Source organism: Lycorma delicatula, chromosome 9, assembly GCF_047948215.1.
Source record: "Lycorma delicatula isolate Av1 chromosome 9, ASM4794821v1, whole genome shotgun sequence".
NCBI lineage: Eukaryota > Metazoa > Arthropoda > Insecta > Hemiptera > Fulgoridae > Lycorma > Lycorma delicatula.
Window position 1 is genome coordinate 1,894,849 of NC_134463.1, and position 18,590 is coordinate 1,913,438.

Sequence of the window (18,590 nt, forward strand, 5' to 3'; positions counted from 1 at the left end):
GCAATCTCGAAGCACCTGAATACATCAGTTGAGGAAAACATTAATACAAAAGAAAAGAGAATATTGACTGAAAGGATCAATTATTATTAGAAAGAAGAATATTTCGATCGTGACTTATTTTGATTAATAATAATAAAACCTGAGTAAGTGAAAACGCGTTTACAGTGCAATATTACCCATAAATTCTACAGTTATGTGTACATTGGTTGATTACTTTACATTGTTCATTCAAGACTTTCTTACATTTGTAACGCATATAAGTAATGAAAAGATTATTAACTTATGATTCATCAAATAAGCTGGAACTTTGTACTGTGGAAATATGATATGAATGGAAAATTGTTATCTTATGAAAAAATACTGTGCCTAACCGTAAGTTGAACCCAGGACATTCGGGATAAAAGAAACTACCGTTGCAGAGGACCGTGGTTTCTTTACCTGATAAAAATCTGTATAATAACATTCATTATAAAGCTAGTTCTTGGGATAAATCTGTATCTTTCAGGACTTAGTACCTGAATTTCGATTATCTTGACATATATGTCATAGTTAATGTGCAGCAGTCGTGTAGTATTTATTACGCCAAATACTGTTAGGAATGCATTTTTATAATGTTTCGTAATCATTGTTCATTTTTAATTAATATCTATAATTATTATTATTATTATTGCGAGATTAAGAGTACGAACTGCGGCTGGCAGTGATGACATCCCATTTTTCTTAAAGGTATTGCAGAACTGATCTCACCCATTTTTGAGTAGAGTTTTAAAGTCAGCTTTATTTCTTGTAAATTTCTTGATTGTTGGAAAAGAAAACTAGTAACATATATTCCCCAAAAAAGTGATTTCCATACGTTCTCTAATTATACATTTGTCTTTGTTTTAAATGTGGTAGCAAACATTTTAAGAGTTGTTGACGGCTACCTCTACGATTCGTTGAATAAATATATTGATCAACGGCAGCATTGCGTTATGACCAAGAGACCTAAGTCTACAATCCTGAATAAAAAGTCGTCTTTCATCGCACCGGAAACCGACATCCGAATGCAGATGATGGCGTCTATTTCGATTTTAGTAAGGTTTTTGATATAGTTTATCATATGATCCTGTTAAGCTATAACATCATGGTGTCAGAGATTCTATAATAAATAGATCCATTTGTATGTGTCTGATAGGATGTTTCAAACGTGTGATAGTAACCGTCTAGTGAAATTTCAAGCGAATATTTTGCTACGTCTGGCATCCCACAGTAGTCTATATTGGGTCTAATTATTAATCTAAAGAATGAAGCTGTGTAAAGGAAATTTCTTTATTCTATAATTAATTTAGACTAGGTACATTTTTTATGTATTATTTGTTTTGACTACCGGAAATTTCTGTAGAGCTGATTAATTTAAATATTGATGAAATTAGTTAACTATTTATTTTTAGTTCTAAAACTCCAGTAGGTTAGTGCAGCATATTAAAGATCTTTCATTTACTATTCTGCTGCACTTCTTTTCACACTTAGGTAGGTCGTCCCCGCTTCTCTGTTTGAAGATTAGGTATATTCATGTAAGGGGTTAGAGAAGGCCATCCATATAAAGAATTTATTATTGTATTATTTACGTCCTGTTTCCTCAGTATTCAGTAATGATTTAATAAATGAATATAATTTTCAAAATTTTAAGTAAAATTTTTTTTACGATGTTTGAGCGTTTTCTTTTTTTTTAATTTATAAAACACTTCACTTCTGAAATTCATAACCATTTCATTCAAAACGCAAACTTTATTTTTATTGCAAAATTCCCGGTTTTCTAGGCCATTTTAAAGATTTTTTTTAGTACATTTATTTGAAATAAATAAAATCTAATGGATTTATTATATTATTTTTTATACTTTTTATACATTAAGAAGTATCTCTTATAATTTATAATGAATAAAATGAATAAAATCTACTACAACCATCAATTAATAAACTTTTTAAATGATTTTGAAGAATTATATAAAACTTAACATACATTTAAAAAAAAATGACATTACGGGTTCAACTGCCATGATCATTAATTCAAATGGAAATTTTTAGCGTACGAAAAATGACATACGCTAACCTGGATTCGAATCCAGGACCTCCAGATGAAAGACAAAGACGCGTCCACTGTGCCACGGAGATAGCTTTACAAAATTGAAGATAAATTATGAATTATTATTTACAAAGATAAAAAAAAATTACTTTCCAAGATAAGACTTTAAAAAAATTAGTTTTTTAACTATACACCGTATAAAAAAATGAATTAATCAAAAAGTGTAGTTGTTTTGAATATATAAGTTTATATTATTATAATTTTAATATTTGCGTGTAATAATACAGGTTCGTAAATTTAATAAATTCACGAAGTGTAACATTTTCCTCTATTCAATTTTTTTTTAGGAATTTCAAATCTTAATATATCTTTCTTAGTAACCCATGTGATGAAAAATTCTTTGTACTATTCCATCTTATTTCCTTTCGTTGTAGAATAAATATGAACACATATTGAAGCATTGTGTGCAGCTACGCTATATATATGCATAAGGGTGGATATGTATATTTGTTTATTGTAGCCGATGCGTTTTTCTTTTCTTCTTTTTTTAAAAAACGTTTGTGTCGTATGCGCTGAAAAGGAGAATTCATAATATGAATTTTTATATTTCTACTTTATACACACACACATATATATATCTTTTCTTTTGTATAAACTTTTTTAAACATTTTATGGTAAAAAATTATAATACGGTTCAGCAGTACGATTTTCCAAGTCATAAAATTTATTACTTGTAGTTGCTGAATTCAAGTTAATGACCTAAATTTAAAACTTTGTTTTCCTTTTATATAAAAAACAAAACAAAAAATAATAGAAACTTTTTTCCTCTTATTTTTGCACGTTACATTAAAATTTGATACGATGATGTGTAATCTAAATGATTTTCAAAAGAATTAAAATATGTTAAAAAGAAGCAGTATTCATATGATCACACGTTAATTAAAATTACAAAAGAACGTATAAAAAAATACGCACCGATAAATAACTAGGCTGAACGGTTATTAAAATAAACCAGAAAACAGGATGAATCAATAAAAATCGTTTACAAAAAACTTTTGTTTGATTATGGATATAACGTATTTACCGTACTGAGCCCGATGAGGAAACTGTAAACATTTCAATTTATTTATTTACTTGGGGTTTACCAATCTAAACTTACAGATTTCTCAAGCGGTTGAGTTGTTCGAGAGACCTTTTATCGTGCGGATCCAAAGTTTAACGGCTAAACTCTCCAATCGTCTTACGCGACAAAATGCTGCATAAGCCTGGCCCTTGGCAAAGATGCGAGTGTTCAGATCTACGACAGCTCTACCCAGGGTTGTCCCTTGTTTATGCACAGTCACAGCCCAGCACAAAATTAGTGGCAATCGGTCGCCTTTGCCCTCTCCCCCTAAAGCATAAAATTCGGCAATAGCGGGCTCTATCCTCAATCCGATGCAGACAGCATTACCTCTAATAATACTGTCATCGAATTCTACAAAAACCGTTTGTGAGAGATCGCGGGGCTCAAGCTGGTCTCGGTGTAACGCAGGCCACTCGATTTTTTTGAGTATATCAGTTAATTTTTGTCTTGGTTTGGTTCCATCGTGATTTTGTATTATACTATCAAATATTCCGTTTGAATTTTGAAAATCGGAAGATTGGTTGCGAAGATATAGCAACATTTCCGAATACCGATGTTTTGTTAGATCGAGTGTGTAGTTACTACGAGAAGCCTATTATTATTAAACAGAAATTTTTTAAATTTATTTAATATTATTTTATTTTAATTAACCTAAATTAAATATATATACTTAATATATAAATGTAATATAACTTTTATTTATATAATATATACGTACGTATTTATATAGCCTATGACACTTCCGGTAACGTAAGGATTCTAACGCGGGCTCGTACATTGATCTACTACGGTGGAACAAACATATAAACAATATAATATATACACCCCAAATACATTACACTTCTTTTTGGACAAGTTCTTAAATATATATATACACTACTAGAAAAGTAAATTAAAAAAAATAAAAACAAGAGTAAAAAAATAAACAATATTAAATCTTGAACTTCCTCTACTATTTTTTCCTCAGTACATTTTGATCAAACCTTGCATACGTCTTCAACATTTGAGGTGTTTGGGGTAATACGTGGAGCAACCTCAATGTCAAAGACTCCGATCATCTTGGGTCTGAGTAGCAGGAGCGATTGAACGTCGTAAACAGTTTCCACAAACAGTCCAACTGTAGTTTTTCTTGTTTCTTTAACTGGTCCTCCAGCAGCTTCCGTGATGCCTTGAGCTATCAAGAAACGGCTACCTCACCTTCGAGAAATCGCCTTCAGTCCTCTTGGTACTAAATATTTAGAAATCGATCCGCCACTCTTCGGTCGAAGCTTGGTTCGATCCTTCTTTTTCTGAAATCTGCATTCTTCCTTATCACTGAAATCTATACTTTTTCTCCTCTTCGCTTCTGAAGAAAGAGGTTTTCCAAGACGAGGATTTTCACGTAGATCCTCTGCCACGGTGGTTGTGAAAGTTGAAATATCCGTAATCAACGTTTCACCAGTCAATATATCGGATGCGGGTAGAGAGATGGTTTAACGTGCTCTGGACTATTGATGTTGCCTTGCATCCCCAGTCAACCTTTCTTTCTTTTTCCTGTTTAGCCTCCGGTAACTACCGTTTAGATAATTCTTCAGAGGATGAATGAGGATGATATGTATGAGTGTAAATGAAGTGTAGTCTTGTACATTCTCGGTTCGACCGTTCCTGAGATGTGTGGTTAATTGAAACCCAACCGCCAAAGAACACCGGTATCAACGATCTAGTATTCAAATCCGTGTAAAAATAACTGGCTTTACTAGGACTTGAACGCTGGAACTCTCGGCTTCCAAATCAGCTGATTTGGGAAGACGCGTTCACCAATAGACCAACCCGGTGGGTTATCCCCAGTCAACCGTCTTCCACAAATTTAACGTGGGACGAGGAGTAAAATACTGCCTTACCCACGATACCGACATACTAGGGCTCACATTTGGCAGTAAAGGCTCCAGTACACTTACCTATAGGACAATCCCTGCCAAGAACTGAAGACTTCGGCTGAGGCAGGCTTATATCAGCGGCTCCACAACCGAGAAGAAAACGAGCACTCCCCAACCGAACTCCGCTCGACGTCGGCAAAAACAGATCACGGTCATGCCTCCCGCTGCAAACAGCCAAACCGAGAAACACAACCTCTACCAACTAGGACAGCTCGAAACCGCCAATCCCGTACTCCCCATGGTAGCTCCTGAACAAAACAATTGTCTTGTTGGGCGATATCAGTGAAGGTACCGAAGTACGGTGTCGTTGCCCGTCCAGGGCGTGTGCGTATATGTTATTGCACGGACATGGGATTGGGTTTTATCCAGGACATTATTATTATTTAGTAAGTTTCTTTTAAAACCATTTTTTGTTGGCGTCTTTTAACTTATTTTTTTACAGCGGTTCAATTAAAGCTAATTTTATTATTAAAACAGATTTAGCATTTAGAATATCTTTTTACTATTTTACCAGCCGTGATACTAATTAATTAATATTTATTTTTATTTGATACTAAATATTACAATTTTGTCGGTAACATTCTTACTCGCTAAGATTAATTGTTAACGATTACTGAATGCTTCTTAATGAATGAAAAAAGACTACATACAGAATCTTTAATAAATTGTTAAGTTGTACATAAAGTTTATTAATTAAATTAACTAAATTTACCTAATGTTTAATTAATTTAAAGATTAATGACTTTCATTATAATTAAAAAATTATGCGGCCTAAAAAAATATGTTCTTGTTTTATTATTTCTAAAATAAAAGAAAATCTGGTCATATTGCCAGCCGTTGTACAGCCTTACTGTTTACCGGAAACATAATTCTGAATAATAGTTATTATGAGTGCTAAAGTAAATGGTGTATTAAATATCTTTTAAACAATAACAAAATTTGCATGACAGTGCAACGGCGGATTTGTAAACACAATGAGGAAATACTTGGCCTTAATTTTAATAATTACTCTCAGCTACTACTACTAACACTAACTCAGACTAAAATCCTTCTTGCTACGCTGAATACTCTTTCTTACTCATGCGATGCCTCTTTTTCACTCAACTCATTTCTCATTTAATCATCCTCTCCCGTACAATCTAATCCTTCAGCTTTTATTCTGTGTATTTATCTCACCGTCAGACTTTCTGTATCTTCTATCCCTTTTTCTCTTGCACACGCTTACTCTTGATAATTCAATTTGATTTTTTATTTATATTTTCAGGTTTTAAGGAAATTTCACTTTACCATTTTTCTGTTAAATTCAATAAGAATTTGAATTTGTAATAAATCTAATTACGCTATTTTTTATTCTGTGTACAACTAGAAATGATCCTGTTTTTAGAACCACGTACTTCATTCAAAAGAAAATGTCGGTTCGTGCTTTGCATTAAATTTGACCTTGCTAAATTTAATAATAATTTATATATGTTTACTTAAATTACGTTTGGCTGCTTTAGAATTGAAAATATTCAACTGTTTTTTACAAAAAAAAACGTATTACCTTCTTAGGAATGTTATATGTACTTTAAAAATGTTAATTAAATTACAGCCTATAAATATAAACAATTCTGGAGATTCTTTAATTTTTCCTTTTTATCCTTTATAAAATTAAATCCGTGAGATCAAATCACAAAAAAATATTTTACTCGAAGGAGAATCATGGCTACTCTTTAAAGGATTAATCAAATATTTCAATACTTCATACAGAATTAAATAAGTTTAACTTCAATGTTTCGCTTAAATCGGCCCAGCGGTTTTTCGCACTTTATACTAACTTTTTTTTTTAACTTTTCTAATGAGGATTTATCTTTAAAATGGAATGCGATCACAACAATTAATTACAAAAATTAAATCAGAAAAAGAAACATCACTCCTTTATTCCAAATTGGACAATTCTTTTGTAAATTTTATTGTCCATTCAGTACGGGTACTGAATATGTATCAATATATTTTCCATTTTCATTATTTTTCTTTTCTTTGTGATGTAAGTTGTACCAATACGTGTACGAAAATTGCGTAGCTGAATATCCAAAAAGTTATCTCATTTGCAATACCTGTATCGATCCGTTCAACATAATTTTCTATTAAACTCTTCTCACCCTTTTAACTGTTGTAATTACACTGGTATATACGATTTTCAGAGGAGATACGTTAATGAATGTTTTAAACGTTATTTTTAATGCTAAAATAGAAAATGGAATCAAAATTCTCTTAATTTTAAGTATTTACATTTTTAAAAATTGTGACTATTTAAGTTTTTTAATTACAATACTTCGATAATTATGTGCGAATAACATGTAATGGTGAACTTGATTTAACCATGTTGACGCATGGTCAATTAAATTAGATCGTTTCGAGGTAGAAGTATTTATTTAGTAAATTTAATTTTGTTGTTTTTAATGGTTGAAAGGTTATTTAAGCGTACCTATACTTAATTAACTAAGTATATACAATATTATATATGACTAATAAAACATAATTATAACGTTATAATATTGTATTAAAAAAAAGAAGATACGCATTTTTATAACATTTTATTTGAAACGGCTTTTAATGCAGCATTTATGAGATGATAAAAGCTACATTACACTTGTTATTGTGTGTCAAAAGCTTCTATGACAGATTCGATGCTAGCAGACTTCGTTTATCACACTAACATACATATCCACATATTCATTCATTCATACGTACAACATTAACACACATGTAAAAAGAGAGCACGTTTATACCTTCATGATTTATTATCACATCGTTTCGCTATGAATACAAAGAACATCATGAATAGTATAACAACTTTCATGAATACATTCGCATGAAAATATTCTTATCGACAAATTATATATATTTATATTTTACTGCTTCATTCATTTAAGTATTAAGTACGTACGTCAATTTTTTTAATACTAATCCAGATAGAAGCTTGAATTTTTTCGTCAATTATGGTACTACAAATTTTTAAACTGGAGGATAGAAAATTAAGCGGTTTTCTAATTTTTTATCGCATAAGCTGTTTGTGTAAAAATAATAATTATTTATTGTTATTTTATAATTTTTAAGTTAACAAATATTTTCAAACATGACTTTTTAAATTAATTTTTTGTAATATTATAGGGATATTTCATTTTTTAAGGAGGAATACTTTTTTTGAGAATACAGATCCGTTTATTTGTAAGGATTATTTTTTATCATTAACGATAAAAGCCTACATAATTAAAAAATATATTGTCCGGATTAAATTAAAGTTTACTTAATGATTTTTTATGATGAAACACAATTTTTTGAAAATTTTGTGTAGATAATAAAATATTGAATCTTGTGAAGCTAGCCTTAACGGGAACAATAAAAAAAATTAAGTTCAAAGGAGAAATTTTGCAGCTGTTCAGCATTCAGAAAGGTGTAAGTAAAGAAGATAATGACCTAATCTCGCTTCTTTGCGATATAGTATTGGATAAGGTCATTAGGGAATGAAGAAAATTTTGCAAGGAAAGGAAAATTATAAAATTTAAATTAGGATTGCTAAAGAAAAGTTGAAAATAGATTGTATCACTTTTTCAAACGATTTTGTAATCCTAACAGAGAACAAAAAATGGCAGAGGAACTATTGCCACATCTTGATGGAGATCGCTGAAAAGAGAACTTCCAAAAAAACGATAAAGCCCAAACAAACGTTAAGTAATTCGCACAGATTAAAGAAGATCTCGTGATTGCAGGGATAAATCCAACTGATGTAAGGGTCAAAAATACATTTGGGAAGAAGATCCAAGTTTGTGAAAATTTGCAGAAAGAAACCAGAGAATGTAGCAGTAAAAAATGGTCGCATGGAATAAAGGAACATCATATTTTTAAAATGAAGGATAACTGGAAGAAAAGTATATCATCCGGGGATTAATTATTAAACATGGTTCTATAGAGGCGGTGACAAAATAAAAAAAAAGTTTTATATATATAAAAAAGATATATAGAGATATATATAAAAGATTCATCTGATCTCAAAAGGCTTTAGTTTTTAAATAAATTAGCATATATAATCTTGCGGTGAATTATAAAACACTTGTTTGAGTATGAAATTCTATTTACAATTTCCACAAATATTAAATATTACTTCCATTGGATGCACAGCGTATATCAATTTATGTGATAGACTCGCCCCAAACTCGATCATGTCTGATACTACTACAGCCACTGCTGTTTTGTAGTTCGTCCACTGCAGTTGGGCGAAGGGTTGCATAAACGTAGTTTTTCACATATCCGTACAAAAAGAAATCACAGACAGATTAGTAATTTTGGTAATCGTTGGTGAAATGTCAAATTGGTAGGCCCGTTACGGTCTATCCATTATTGTGAAAGCTCATTTTAAAAACATGCTGAAACCTGAAAATGCCAATGCGGTGGTGCTGTATCCCATCCCAATGAATTCATCAGAATCTGCTTCTAATTGTGAAAAAGATAATTCAGCAACATTTCCATATTTGAGAATCTTGTAACACTGTTTTCCATAAATAATATGGACCGTAAACCTTTTCTCAGGAAGCGGCAAAAAAGATATAGACTTTTAGAGAGTGTATTGAGACACACTCTCTAAAATCAAACACGAGTGTTTGATTGTTTCATAGGGTGGCTCTGTTCCCGATATCCTTACATTATATTTATTCCCCTTTTCACATTGATGAAATTTACTCTTCAGTGAACATTAAACATGGAAAAGTGTCACCTTTTTCCTTTTTGTCAAGGATGAATTCAAAAAACCTCACGTCATTTTGCTTATCACCTACGCAGAGGGCTTGATCCAATCAAATTCTGTATACGTTGAATAACAAATATCACCAGCAAATTTTGTATTAATTACCTAGCTGTTTCAATTTCCGTGCCTCGCAGGTGATAGAGATATCGTCAGCGAAGATACTTTTTTTTACCGGCGGGGTGAACACATCTGCTACCCCATTAATAGCCACCAAGAAGAGCATTTCACTTAGGACGGATCCGTGAGGCTCCATTTTTAATTTCAAAGACTTTTGAAAGTATCCCATTACCTCTAACACGGATCATCTATTTGCTCAGAAAATTAGCTACAAAGTTCAACACATTCCCGTTAATACCATAATGTAGTAAGATAACTATTCTCCCACCAAACCATCTCATAGGCCTTTTCAATTTCTAAGGTCACTGTATGGAGGTACTCCTTAGAGGAAAATGCCTCACACACATCCGTCTGTACTGATACTAGGTATTCCATGGCAGATCTCTTTTCTCTGAACCCGTTTTGGTACTGGGAGAAAAATTTAACTCGTTTCAGATGTCATTTCAGTCTGTAATTTATCTTCTTCTCCATGACCTTGCAAAGGGTGCATGTTAAAGCAATCGGACGATAGTTCCCTGCTAAAGTGTCACGATTGAGTTTAGCCACAGGGATGACTGTGTTAGAGGTGGTTGAGACGTTCATCTGAGAGCTCCTGTATGAAGACTTATAATATTCCATCGTCCAGGGCTAGACTTTAAATTTGCAAGTACATCCCGTAATTCACTCAAGATTAGAGGGGCGTTCAACTCCCGGTTGATGTTAGAGTCCCGCCGAAGTATATCCTCTAAGCTGAATTCAGGGCTATTCCTAATCCTCAGAAAATTATCGTCAAGGTTTGAGTCACTCGAATTCAGTAAAAGCCTGTCGCCCAAACTGTTCGCTACGTCTCAAGAGTTGTGTATTACGCAGCCAATCTCAACCAGATCGTGTACATGATTAAACTTACAGTTTCATTTGATTTTGTTGATCCTGTTCCATACCTCACTCATAGGAGTGTTGATGTTAAGCTAAGAAAGATAATTGCACCACGGTTGGCGTTTACTTTTTGTATATGTCCTCCTACCCGTGGAACAACGTTTTTTGTCTTCCACAAAGGTTACCTCATTCCGATCCCGTTTGTATCTGTTGAACGCATTCTTTGACGCCTGCATCGCTAATTTGCATCGGTTGTTCCACAAAGGAATACTTTTTTACCGATGAACTCAGACGTCTTGGGTGTACTGAGCTCAGCAGCGCGCATTACAAGATCCGCAAAGCCCTAACATACTCATTTATCTTTGCCCCGTCACCTGTGAGATGTTTAGTAATACGGGCGTAATTTCCTGAACGACTGGTTTCATTCGATGGTTAATCATGATTATTCCATACTGGTTGTAATCCGTTATTCTCAGGCGTCTTCTCCGATACATTTCACATACTGTTACTTGGTCGTTCACACTCATAACTATTACCTTGTATTCAAAGGAAGTGGCAGAGTCACTTCCTTTGTTTGTTTACGACGTCAGCTGAGCTGAGCGTCGAATTAGCCGAACTTAGTAGTTTATGTTGAGGTTAACTGGTTTTGTTACCCCCAGTTGATGGTTACTTACGCCCTAGCGGGCTATTTTAAATATTACTTAATACGCACTACCTCCAAGACTGGATTAAACATAAATAATGTCCCTTACCAAATTCACAATTCAATTAATACATAGAAAATAGGTCACTCAAAGATACACAACAAACACGTCAGGCAAACAGCTGTGTTAGTACTGAATATTTTGATTATTCTTTCAAAAATAATAATCTTTTCTACTTTTTAAAGAAAACCTTATAAAAGGTTTAAATATTCTTTTACTTTAATTGGTTAAAATTTAAAATGAATTGAAAAACTTTTTTTGAGGTTTATTTTATATTTTTAAAGCTTATTTTATTTGTTGTATTTTGTTTTTTACTTTTATTTAAATTTGTGTAGGCGTACAAATTTATTGCTTTTTTGAAAAACATCCGCTCGCAAGAATCATTAAAGTTGGAAAAGCTACATCTTGTTAAAAATAATAAATGGAATACAGAGAAAAAAAGGAAAGACCGCTAACGAACTTTAACTACGGCTTTCTGGAAAAAAAGAATATATAATACAGTTTCTTTAACCCAAGGTTTGGAACTAATATTTTTGAATTTTTGTTTGAATTAGAATTACGATGATTACCATGTAATATGCTAATTAATACTAAATAAATAAGACGACAAACAGGAGGTAAAATAGTTTAGACCACACGTATATACAATGTATTTTTTTCTATAAAAAAATAGGAAACCTCAAATTAACCTTAACTTGAAGTTTTCCCGATTTAAAGTAAGGAAAAATTACAATGAAACCGCCAAGGATACGTTTTCTACAAACAAACAAAAATCTTCATAACCGAACTACTTTGAGAAGAATATTTTGAAGATAATTAAAATACTTAAAATTTAAAGATAGTTAATAGACCAAAAGAATATAAATTAATTTTCCAGCTATAAAAAATTACATATATATTTCATATTTAGAATAAAAGGGTCTAGAAAAAAAATAACTACTTAAATTACTACAATTATTGTAGATTATTTTCTTTAATTATCTTTAGCCACCTAAAGATAATGCTGGTCTGAGATAAAGTCGTCGTCACAAATCACTTGTTTAACAGCTGATTTCCGAAATCGAAGGTTTTGAGATTCAAATCTTAGTAATGAGTAACTATTTGTATATGGATATAAATAATTTAAATACTAGAGCCGTGTAATTTTGTGGCTGGGGTTCAATTAAACTTACAAATCAGGAATGATCGACCTGAGTCTATATAATAATATTACACTTCATTTACATGTCACATATATCATCCTCATCTCACTGGGCCGTGGGGAATTGCTTATTGTTCACTAGTTGAACAGGTTGCAGCGTAATGTGTACGCTGCAGAAATAATAAAAAGTATATTTATTTATAGATACCATTCTGTCTTTACGATACACAAAAGATAAATAATCAAATAGCTGAATGTGGAATTTTTAGTTTGACATAAGTATTTAATTTCACTACTTTGCAATAATTTGAATATTCATCAAAAGCTTTATAAAACACAACCTTTTAACTCGCTACAGTTTAAAAAGGTAACTAAAAACTACAAATTAAATTTACAATCAACAAAAGGCGTCCGTATTTGTTTTTACACTATTTTAAATAACGAATAAATAAAATAGTAATAATTCACGACATTTCAGAAAGTACACGAACTATAATAGTTAAACTTTAATATTTTTAAATGTTAAAATAAGAAATAGTCAATGATAAATGTATTGTTGTTAATAATATTTTTTATAGTATAATAATTAAATTATTAATCAAAGGACATAAGAATAGATGCTAAACTTGTCTGCAATAAAATTTCAGTGACGGTTGTTGGTACTGACCTTACTGATAAAAATGTCTAAAAATCATGTTCTCTGAAATGCATGAATAATTTATTTTATTTTTAATTTTTAAATAAGAAAAGGTATAAGAGAAATGATAAATAGTCTGTAAAACCCACCTTTATCGGAATGTATCCTGTGAATTATCTCAACTCCACACTTCTCCAGCTGAAAGGGATCAATTCTTATATCAATTCGGAGACCCTCAGAATATTAGTTCGTATAATATTAAGAAGAAATCGTATATATATCTGGAAAAAAATATATTATACATTAGTTTAGTTGAGTTGATGTTTACTATCACTGAAATAATTCAGAAAAACGTAATACCTTAGTAGACTTAACTTCTTTATAAATAAGCTATTAAAACCAAAGAAGAGGTATAGAACAAATTTTATTAATCATATTTTTACACAAAACAATAATAATATTTATATTGTCGCGTATTAGCGATTCGATAAGGATATTGAGAGACTAATAAATGTAACGTTTTCTTACAAATATAATTTCTTACGTTAAGACATATAAACAAAATAAATAATAATAATAACAATGATGATGACAATAAATAAATATAATATACAGGATAATAATTCAAATAAAAAGAACCAGATTTTTTTAACGATAATTAAATTATAAAAACCAGCATACAGTCCAATTTACTGAAAACTATAATGGCCGCAAGAACCTAAAAATTGCATTTACAATAAGACAACATCAAAAAAGTCCAAAGTTCATACAATTCAATTTTTGTAAGTATTATAACTTTTACTTTTATAAAAGATCTACCCTACACTTTATGAATGAGTAGAGTACACTTTCGCTAATGTTTACCGATAAATCAACGAACAACTTGATGTATTTACCGATTTAGTGTTGACCACCACTGTACTATACTTGTGACGTAATCTTCATTCGCAATTACTACACGTTAACTGATATCGCATTACATCACTGCTACGCTGAAGACGGCCTCGTCGAACTATTGACTGTTCGCTGGTCCGAGGCAATATTTATATCCCCTGGTCTGCAGAACCAAATAACTTACTCGTCCGTTTAATTGTTGAAGCGTAATAATTTCCATCGTTCCCGCCCTTACGTTTTTTCTAAAAATTATTCTTTCGGTCCGTAATCGTTCTAGTCGAACAATAGCTTTACAGAGATATATGCCATTTAGCCGTTGTCTGTATTACAAAGATTGTAAAACGGACTCGTTACTCTAAGAAAATGAACTCTTTTACTTCCTTCTGGATTCTTAATTTCGTTATTATTTTCTCTTTCTCTCTTATTAAATGGAAGAAATCCGTTACCCTGGTACATTACCCTGATTCTTGTTGGAACAGAATATAAAAATATACCATTAATGGTATAGTTATTAAAATAAGAGAAAAGAATAAAAATGGATTGTATAAATACATAAATTTGACATAAAGATTTTAAGTTAACAAAATTTTCAATGAGATAGAAATTAAGCGCTTGGATATAAGAAATGTGAATGTTGATGAAACAGGTGTAAAATGGTTTTTCTTAGATTCTCTGGCGGGCAGTTAGTAAACTATATACTGCAGATGAAAGAAATTATTATTTAAAATACATAAAATATCCTAGGTGATAAATGGTTAATAAAACACAAAGTTTAATTAAACAAAACCCGTTTTTTAAATATTTTTTTTCTTTTATCATTAATTCATGATTTAATTTAAAAGCTTGTATCGTGGGAATTAGGAATGAAAATTTTGTAGCATATGAAATATGCCAACCGACATTTTTTTAAATATATAACCGGGATTTGTACCCCGGACCACTTAATGAAATACCGAGTAGCTACCACACTGCCACGAAAATCTGCCAAAAAATTGAAAAGATTTTTTAAAGAAATTAACAAGAAAGTACGATAAGATAATTCTGGAGTTGCGTTTTGAAAATGACAATAACGGCTAAGAACTCTTAAAAAACTATAAAACGTTTTGTAGCAAACAAAGAAAAATGATTCTTAAAAATTGACTAGCTCAATTATTTAAATAATTATGAATAAAATATTTTCTCCAGTACAGATCTGCTACAAATAAATGTAGAGGAATGAGAAATAACTAAATCTAGTGAACTTCTTTTCACTCGCATTCCAATTCATGAGTTTTTGTAGTAGTACTTTGTCTTGTTGCATCTAAATGGTAAAGCTAATATTAGCGAAAATTAAAATGAGTAAGTATAAAAACATAAAAAAAAGATTTTTTTTAAAATGGTTTTACAAAGTTTTTAAATATTTCTTAAAAGTTACATTTTAAAAGTTGTCAAACAACGTTATGGTTTTCACTGATTTGATGGATTATCATTACATACGAAGAATAAATCAATTCAATATTATTGATTATTTATTAGACGATTACTCTTGAAGGAATATACGTAACAGTGGAAGTATACTGTTCACATATGGTACGAATTTAATGCAGTAATTAAATTTTTTAAATATTTTTTACCTCTAATACGAATTATGCTTGCTGGAAGTTCAATTATAAAAATTAAAACTTCCACGGCGGTATTAAATTTATATTGTTTTTCAAATGAAAATTGAGATAAGTTTGCAGGAAATTCATATCATTAGAAATTGGTTCAATCTTAACTCATTTTTACACGCGATTCAACACTAAAGTTACGAGTATTGGAATAAACTTGTTTTCAATGTGATAAGCGTAAAATGTATATAAATCTAATAATAAAATGAATTTACTAAATAGATCACCAATTACGTATTTGATCAGATAAATTCTGGATTAACGTTTGGTTATCAGTCAGAGAACTTTTGTTATGTAATGATACATTCTGACACAGTATATTATTATAATAGCATTTATAATAGTTATTTAATTAGTTATAATTAATTAGCACTTAATTAAATTTATAAATTCATTATCAATGGTGAATCCAGTAACTGTTCAGTAGTATTTTAAGTAAAGGGCAGAATTAATGCAATTTAATAATATTAGATATTTTTATTTATTTTTCATATATACATGTATTTTTTTCGATTTCCAATTTTTTTAAAAAATAAACCATAAATTATAGCACTACAATTTAATCTATCTTTACGATATCAATAAATGCAATAAAAATTAATATTAAAATATTCTAATCTATTTCTAAATATTAAAATTTTACACTGATTTGATGGATTATCATTATATACGAAGAATAAATCAATTCAATATTATTGATTATTTATTAGACGATTACACTTGAAGGAATATTCATAACATTGGAAGTATACTGTTAACATATGGCACGAATTTAATGCAGTAATTAAACTTTTTAAATATTTTTTTACCTCTACTACGGATTATGCTTGTTGGAAGTTCAATTATAAAAATAAAAATTTCCACGGCGGTATTAAATTTATATCGTTTTTCAAATGAAAATCGAGATAAGTTTGCGGGAAATCGCCAGTTACGGTAAACTCCCACTTTGTAATTAAATGCCACCCTGTTAAATTGATAGAAACAATATTTTATTACTTCAAAATGGGTAACAGTGACTAACTGTTGGAAAGGTTGCGTGAATACATTTAACCAGCTTGAAGCTGATTAATAGTACAGAGAATGGTAGAAAACATGTATATAGGTAAATAACTTCTTATGAAAATGAGGGTGAATTATGAAATCGTAATGAAATGGTCTATTTAAAATTGTAAATGAAGGCACGAGATATTGCGAAACGTATCGCTTTATAATAAGATAATAAAATTATAGAGATATACTTACATATCTATTTTCTGCTGAGTAACTATCTGCAATATAATTATACGAGTGGGATATGCCTATCAGAATAATGCAGTAACATAGAAGAACGTTCATTAAGAATAAAATTTGACTTCAGACAGCTTTTGGATGTGTATAAGGTAGTTTTTTAGAATTTGTTGTTATACACAAAGAATGTAAATTATACACAAAGAATGTAAGTTGAATTTAATAAATGGCCTTATTCTAAATTTAGGGAATGCCCGACACAAAGCTCTTTTACGTTCCCTTTTTACCTTTTCTCCTTTCCTGGCGAATATAGCTATTCTAGCTATATTAAAAACGGAAAGTATGATGATCACATAAAAAATTGGGTATCGGGTTTTTTGCAAATATTTAAGACTAATTTAGCTCTTCTACACAGCCCACCGGGTTGGTCCGGTGATGAACGCTTCTTCCTAAATCAGCTTATTTGGTAGTCAAGGGTTCCAGCGTTCAAGTCCTAATAAAGTCTGTTATTTTTACACGGATTTGAATACTAAATCGTGGATACCGGTGTTCTTTGTTGGTTGGGTTTTAATTAACCACACATCTCAGAAGTGGTCGAACTGAAACAGTACAAGACTACACTTCATTTACACTCATACATATAATCCTCGTTCATCCTCTGAAGTATTATCTGAAAGGTAAACAGGAAAAAAAAGCTCATATAGACAAAAAAATGTGTATAGAGTATGCATGTGCGTAAGGGTGTGTGTCGTACTGCTTTTGGTCTTATATCTAAGGATTGACCAAACCGATTTTCTTCAAATTTATTTCAAATATTTCTACATATCGGTCGTTGATCATATTTTTTTTGTTAACTGTTAAGGGGTGAGGGAATCGCTTACAAACCAATTTCGACTTTCTACAGAGTCATTTTAGGGAAAACTTTGTTAAAGCAAATTTGTTATCTAAAATGCATAACTAAATAATCCAAAAAATATTTTCAAAAAATCAGCCCGACCTCTTAAAATATAAATCATTTTTTTTGTCCTTTTGATCCATCTCCCTTCCGTTTAAATAATTTTCATAAATATTTTGAAAGTTTATACTTCATATATAGAGATGTAAAGAAATTTATACATGTTTTTAATTATAGATTCTGGAACTTTAAAATGCAGAATCTTCTTTTTCTTATATTATCTTCTGTTGAAGGAGGTATTAGATTTAGAGGAAACATTCCTTAGGTGAATTTGCTAAGCTTAATGTATATATTTTTATTTTTTCCTAACGTGTACGTGGTAATCTGTTCAACTACTGAAAAATAAGCAACCCTCCCCACGGCCCAATGACATGAGGATGATTATATGTGACAAATAAATGAAGTGTATTCTTGTACAGACCATTCTTGGCCGACCATTCCTGAGATGTGTGGTTAATCGAACCCCAACCACCAAAGTACACCGGTATTCACTGTCTAGTAATTAAATAAGTATAAGTGTAGATAAT